Genomic DNA, 7,658 nt, shown 5'->3' on the forward strand with positions numbered 1-7,658 from the left:
GGTGGGTGGGTGGTTGTGAGTGGGGGGGCTCATCTGAATGGGCCGAGCCAGTCTGCCCTGGGCTCTCTGTGCGCACACAATAAGCACCATCAGATTAACAGCTTTTAGCACACATATACACACATACACACAAAACCACTCACCTCACTTATAACCATTTCACACTGAAGCAACAACCTGGGAAAAGCCCATGTTTGGTGTGAATTAGTGAGAACTAGCTATTGGACTGGTGTCAGTGACCCTTCTCATCACTGGCTTTTATGAAGGTCAGACACGGTTCTGCCAATGCATGAAAATATTTCCATGTTCTCCTACTTCACAGTAATAGTTCTTTGAACTCATGGCCACATTCTGCCTTTTCAATCTTAAATTCACCTTTTCTTCATAGGACAGATGCTGAAGTGTGATTTGAAAGGCAAACCTGCATTAACTTTTCACACAGTGACTGAATAAATAAATACAGTAAACAAAGTAAGAATTTAGCACATTTGGAAAAGCTACCTGACAAATAGAGCACTGCAAGCAAAAGTGGTCATTTCAATGCCACTTTTTTTTTTTATGCGGTATTGCGTCTGGAGGTTGTGAGTTACGGTGGGAGGAGCGATGGTGAGACGAAGCAGAACAATTAGAAATAAATCAATCTTTGACATTGTGGACCAATCACAGGCTGGTATAAAGGGAGAAGTGTTCTTTATCTGCTGGATCCCCCCATTTAAAATCAGACTGCCCAACTAACTAAGAGCTAATCACATTGCTAATTAAAGGTGCTTTTATGAATATGAACTGACATCAAGTGAGTGAGTGAGCATTAACGGTTTGGTACATTGCTAAAAAAAAAAAAAAAAAAAAAAAAACGGCATATTTGTGCTGATGGACAGATTAGCTCATGCAAGGAAAAGAGTGATTTTTGTTACCAGTTAGCTGTCACGCACTTAATTTTGGCAAAGTGTTTAAAAGTTTATTGCCTCACAAGGTTCTGACAGGCTCAAATTATAGTGTGTGTAGAACCAGAAATGTTTTTGGAAACTATTCCACTCTACTGCATCCCACTTCACAAATACACGCTTCTTACAGATGGCTCAACAGGCTGGTGAGGGCCGTCTAACGGCCTGCATCAGCGGCGTTTAAATGAGCTAACTGCAACCTGTTCAAACCCTTCAGGCGTGAGAATGGGGGTCTTGAGCCCCCCCACCACCACGTGTCTACAACCTCACAGGGGTCAAACTGCCAGGGCGCGGGGCTGCCCTTCCTGCCAGACCTAGTTTGCAAAGAGTAGGAGGAGGCGGACGCCCCAAGGGGAACCTCTGTGCATCAGTCTGGGGGAAGCCAGCTGGTAATCACACTTAACACAGGAACGGCCCAACAGCAAGCATTAGGAGACGTCCAGACAGCGAGACAGGATCAGACACGCCCATTTGATGCTTGTCCTGGACTGGGTGTTAATTACTTCTCACTATGAAACACCAGTTCACATTAACTCCATAACCATAAAGAGGATGGGATCAGGGCCAGAGGGAGAGGAGAGTGAATGGGCGTTTGTGTGAATCCTCTTGTTTGGTATGATTTCCTCTCAGGCTTTAACAAACTATGCACTATGTTTGTTCAAGTGTGTTGTATCTTGAGGGAGGCAGACTAGAGTGAATGAGGGAGCAGAAGGCACTAACAGAGGGTCTACTCCTGCTTGTCGTCAAAAGCAGATTACTGTCACTTCATCAGAAGGAGCTGGAGCGAATCATTTTTATAAAACCTGAAGGCACCAAGGGAACAGGCAGGAGGCTGGGGAGGTGACAGTGCGTCGATGTATTCCCCAAGGCTTTACCAGATAGTCTGTCAGGATTTTGTGTGTGTGTGTGAGTGTGTGTGTGTGTGTGCGTGTGTGTGTGGCTACCTTCACTTCTGCACACAATAACTTGATGACTGCAAATTCTCTGATTAAGACTCCCCCTCCACTTTTGCACATCTGGGTGATACAAGGGCAAAAAAAAAAAAGAAAGCCTGAAACGTATAAGTGAGGTAGACCGGAAAATGTGGAAAGAGGGATGAAAAGACAAAAAAAAAAAAAAAAAAAACAGAGAAGAAGAGAAGAAGTGTTGTGCAGGAGAAGAATAAATTGAGTGAGGGGGTTAGAGGGATGAAGAAAAACACCAGAGGAGCCCTTCAGTCAGACAAGATGCAAGGTGGGCTTTAATTCAGCCAGCGATGGATCAATCCTGCTGAGTTCACACACCTTATCACAGCCTCATCTTATCTGTGCCTTGCTTCTCAACCTGCATAATCTCTGCCCAAAACCACGGCAGGCTTGTTTTGAAGCATTGACCATTTGAGTTCAGGGGAGCTGCTGAGTAAATATGACTTCTGGTTGCTGCCAGGAGAGTAATGTCCATTCCTCTCCTCCAACAAGGTCCACTGAGGTCAGAGCTACCAATTTTAGACGCAAGGCAACCAGCAGGGGTGTCTGAGTGAGTGGTCAATAATTTCTCTGCCAGCCACCAGTCTCATGTTTCTCCCCTTATGATCAGGTTGGAAATGCAGGTCTATAGAGTCAAAATGATACACCAGCCTCCAGAAGTTTAACCTTGATGACGTTTTAAATTGTCACGACTGCCATGTTCAGGTTTTTAGTCTTTGACTGACGTGTTGACAAACATGCATTTGTCATCGAACTACAAAACTCCTCAGGCAAATCAAGTAAATAATACCTAATTTCCAGTAATCAGGTACAACAGCATATGCGTTGTTTTTTGACAACAACATTTTTGCACAGGCAAAGAAGGTGTTTCTGGGTAACTTCAGCTTGCAGAGGCTTGCACAGACAAATGTCTAAGCTGACCTATTTCCAAATTCAAAAACACATAGTGTGTGCTGGATCTGCAATGCTCATGCTCCAAACAAATGCGGAGAAGGTGGAGAAGGGATTGTGCTAAAATTCAAAACAAATCAAACTCACAAACACGAGCAGTTTGTTACAGTCTGGTTTGGTAAAAGAAGCACTGTATGTGTTTACAGACTTTCGGACACAAAAAGGATGTTTCAGGCTTGAAGGCTGCAGTGATTACTTTTCCTGATAGGAGAAACGCTACCACTCATATGAGCCACAGCTCCTTGCCAAATGGACACTGCTGTTCTCACTGTTGCTAAAAGTTGTTTTAGGAGCCCAAACAGCAGTTCACCACAAATCAATGACTCTAATGCATGGAATATCATTAATATCATTTAACAATGTGTACTGCACACACTGCACATCACCTCCCTCACGCACAACGTAAATGCAAATTAAGTTATAAAACATCATGGATAACCAAGACCACACAAACAGACCCCATTGTTTTGCTAAAACAAATGAGTTCCAGTATATCCAGCTGACACCGGGCCAAGTTCTACTGTGCCTCCATGTAGATGAACTCGAGTACAGAAGACTACATTACACAACATCGTCATAAAGCATCGGTAGTCTTGTTGCAATAGCCAGTGTAGCCTCGTATCTAATGCGTATCTAATGCTGCCATATCCTGAGTCAGAGTTCACTTCTCACTGTGGGCATTATTGTTTTTATACATGTGTAGCTATGTTGTACAAAATTGTAATTGGCACGATTTTTCCACTTTTGTTCTATGAAGTTGAACCGTGTTACCTTCACAGAGTGCTTCCCCAGCCCGGTTAGATGCCAACAAAAGAGATGTGAATGACAAGGGATGGCTAATCCACGAATCAAAGAGGAGAGGAGGGGACACTTTACAAGACACACTGCGCACTGTTTTCACAGTCAGACTAATTGCACCTCGTGTCGCTAGAAGAGCACTGATTTAGCACTCGGAGGAAATTAAAATGAATAAACACAATTAGCTGTGAGTGCAACAGCGCTTCTGCACAGTGCACATTTCTCTCTTTCTCTCTGCGACAACAGTCACTTCAGAGCAGCTGTTATTAACTGCGCTGTTGCGTCAAGTGCTTTGTGGCTAATTGCAAAGCACTTGATGGCACCAAAATGCTCCAAATTTGGATGTGAATAAAATGAACAGGGCAGAGGGGTTGTAAAAAAATAAATAAATAAAAAAAAGGGAAAATAAATAAAAAAAGTTAATTGTAGGCTTAAAAGTCTTGCACAAAGGGCATGCACAATACATGTATTAAATGTGTACTGTTTGGTGATTACTGTTTTGGTCTCCTTATGAGTTAAGCATTTTATACCCTTCCTGATTAGACCATTAAAGTAGAAAAAGAGGCAGAGTTGCTACATCATCTGGTATATCTGTGTATGTATGTTTTAATTCAGTAGGAGTATGTGTGACTTTTGCCAGTGGCAGAGATGTGATTTTTACACTTGAAACTGTTTGGCTAGTTGTCAGTTTCAGTGCAGCTTCCAGAGAGTCTCTAGTAGTAAAAAAGCTCTTCAAATATCAAGAGCTTGCTGCTTGCTTTGCCTCTATAAAATCTATTATCGCTCAATAGCCAAAGTTGGGTGCATGTCAAAATGTTAAAAATGCACTTGATGTGAAAAACTCTAAACCCCAAAAAAAAAAAAAAAAAAAAAAAGAGTCAGAAATAGAACTTCTGAACTCTGTTTCAAATACCCAGGGTAAAATACATGACTTTCAATAGCTCACAGTCAGTCTGTCAGGCCTGTAGCTATCTAGAATCACCCTCTGTGCTCCCCTTTGAGCCTGTCACAAATGGACAGAATACACCCTACTGTTGATGCAGGGGAAAACAACTTAGAAAGTAATAATTGCAAAGGAAATGAATTTCAAAACCCAGAGGAGGACACTTCTCCAAGACCTCCTTACTTGGGGGGGCGCATCATATTCGGGGCATGTGCAGGAAGAAGAGCTCCGGGGAGAAATCAAAAGTTTTGTCCAATAAAAGAAGTAAAAATAAGATAATAAGTAAATAAGTAAAATTAAATAAAACAGCACCTTGCTGATGCTGCTGTGACAGACACGCTGGTCACGCTCAGTCAACTGTGCCTGGCAGCTTATCCTTGGCATTTTCATTGCCTTTTGTCTTTCTTGCCCAGTTACTTGACAGTGATCAGGGGTGATAAATTGTTCAATTAAAGACACATTAAGTATCCAGAACACACTTGACGCACAGCCTCCTGGTGTACGTGTTGTCCAATTACTCTGAAGGACAAGAGTCCTTCTTGCTACTGACAATCAACATGTGACTCTCATCATAAGACAAATGGGTTTATTTATACAACCGAGCAGGCTGATGGAATCCTGGAATACAAGAGTGATGAGCTGGAGTCACAAAAAAACGGTAAAACCAGAATTTCAGTTTCAAATGGAAAATGTATTTGGAAGTCTCGGTGTTGTTTTTTTCAATAATAGCAGAAAAGAAAAGAATACGTGTTTATTTTCCACCAAGATTGAATGAAAAAGCTCACCAAGATGTGAAATAGGCACAAAATATGCAATAGATACCACTAACTAGTAGGTATAACTGAATTCCTTGTCCTACAACCCCAAGCCTCAGTGCAATAAACATCTTCCAACTCCTGTCCCCGCTCCTTTTCTGTGGCTGATCCTGAAGCCTCTGAACTCCCTCAATTTCAAGATAGTACTGTTATGTTTTTTTTTTTCTTAATTAACATCGGGAACAAGAACAACAGTGTTTAAACTCGTCCGTTCAGCAACCCCCAGTAAATGAAATGCATTACTAATCTTTTTTTGGGGCTTGCAGTTGCTGTTGGGGAGGGAGGGTTTAGAGTGGGGAAGGGGGTGGTGTTGGTGTTGCCTGGGGAAGGTTTAGCCTTAAATGTTCTGATAAAATTAAGATCCATTGCAATTCAAATTGGACTCACTTGACTTACTGTAGCTTGCTTTAACAAAAGAAGAAGAGGGGAAAAAAAAAAGTAGCACCATAGCCCGGAGCTGTGTCTAAACTTTCTAACTCAAATCAGAGAAAATTAACTTCTCAAGGCAGAAAATTAGCCTTAAATAAAAAAAGAGGTAATGCTAAAATTTTAAAGGATGTTGTACAAACATCAGGAAAATAACTCACAGGAGCTCTTTGTTATAAGTGGATAACAAAAGAACTTCAATCAATTAGCCTACAGTTATCTAAAAGCAAAGCCCACAACTTCACACAACTGCATTCAAAACTCCTGCTGTAGCACAGGATATAAACATCAGCCAAACACAACTGATAAGAATATTGCAGTTATCTTTTCAAAAAGTGATTTCCGCCTCTTTTCATTGTTAATTACATTTTTAATATTTTTTTTTTTTTAGGCTGTAACTTCGCTTTAAAATGAACTGATGGACGTTTACTCACCGTAGCAGCAGAATATATGCACACTAAAGCGACTGAAAGCTGCTTGCCACCATGTTTTCAAATGCAAAATAATTTGAGCATTTGGAGCCAAATCTCACCAGAATGGAGGCTGAGTGTTTGATGTGTCTGTGTGTCGGGAAGAGGGGGGTCCTAAAATTTGGTAATCTCTCCATTGGAAAGCGCAGACTCAGGACAAAATCATCTGCACTGTACTCTTGATTTCGAATTGCAAATACATGGAAATTTAAGTTCAAGACAAACCCGAGAATAAAGATGGGACACGTTAAGTTTTCCTCTAAAAACACATTAAGACTTCAAGCACAAGAGAGATCAACAATAGCTGCTACCTTTTCTTTTCTTTTTTCTTTCTCCCCAAGCGTACTGAGGTCTATCTGCATGAACACCCGGTAGATAAAACGGTCCAGCGTTACAGCAGAGATGAAAAATGTATCTTTCCGCCACTCTTAAAACTTTTATTTACCCCATAATATCCTTAACCTGCTCTCTAAAGTGATATCAAGAGAGTTTAAAGAGAGAAAAAGTTGCGAGCACTTACTTCAGCGGCGTGAGAAAAGTAGTACTTCTGAGACTACCCCCTAGTTGGTTTACGGGGGGACAGCTTTTAAAATCCGTATTCTCTGTGGGTGAGCAGTCGTATTCCGTCAGAAAAAAAACAGTTGCCTCGCATCCCCGACAGCAGAAAAACCGCTATATTCCACTTTCTCGAGCGGCAGAGCAGTCACTTGTTAACGGAGGGGGGGCGAGTATAAAATACTGCTATTATTCCCCGTGCGTTTGTATTCCTTTCTCCCCCAGATCAGACGCTCCAAGCCCGAAGCTCCTCAATGAAAGAAAAATAAAATCGCCTATAATAATCCGTGCGCGACACCGCCGCGCGCGGATCTCCAGTTGTAGCCTATATCTCTTTATTGGTGTCTCTCGTTATCTCCGCGTACCAGGTTTGGATTCCTTTCTTCCTAAATCCACCTCGTACGGACTGGGGGTGGGGAGACAGGAGTCAAATACCCCCCCCGCACACACACACCTTCTCCCTCCCCTCCACAGAAGGGAAAAAATACGGAGCGCTGTGCTGCGTTCAATGTCGCCTCATAAACTTCCGTCTCTTGAGTTCTCCTCAATCGTAAATCCGATACAACTTGGTGCGTTCAAGTGTACGTGTGGTCGGAAATCATAACACAATGGGGCACGTAACGAAACAAATTACTGTGGCTGATCTTGTATTTTATAGCTAAATCTGTGCGCCAGTGGCAGAATGAAGAGGAGGCAAATATACAGAGCAACGGTGCAGTGACACGAGGCCCTTACACGAGGATTGTGGGAGAATTTAAGGATGTTTTACAATTTCTTCTTTTTTTTTTTTT

General features: G+C 42.0%; 1 protein-coding gene across 4 annotated transcripts in view; it reads right to left on the reverse strand.

The window, feature by feature from the left end:
* The window catches only part of ptprsa (protein tyrosine phosphatase receptor type Sa), a 175,987-nt gene extending 168,672 nt beyond the window's left edge, over window positions 1-7,315 (reverse strand). For all 4 annotated transcript variants that reach the window (XM_087179358.1, XM_087179356.1, XM_087179359.1 and 1 more), the window contains exon 1: window positions 6,833-7,315. The gene's annotated coding sequence lies outside the window, so the exon portion shown is untranslated. The remainder of the gene's footprint in view (window positions 1-6,832) is intronic.
* Between the last annotated feature and the right edge of the window lie 343 nt (window positions 7,316-7,658).

This window comes from Seriola lalandi, unplaced genomic scaffold (assembly GCF_002814215.2).
Source record: "Seriola lalandi dorsalis isolate HSWRI2012SDOR001 ecotype SW California unplaced genomic scaffold, Sedor1 jcf7180002054829, whole genome shotgun sequence".
Lineage (NCBI taxonomy): Eukaryota > Metazoa > Chordata > Actinopteri > Carangiformes > Carangidae > Seriola > Seriola lalandi.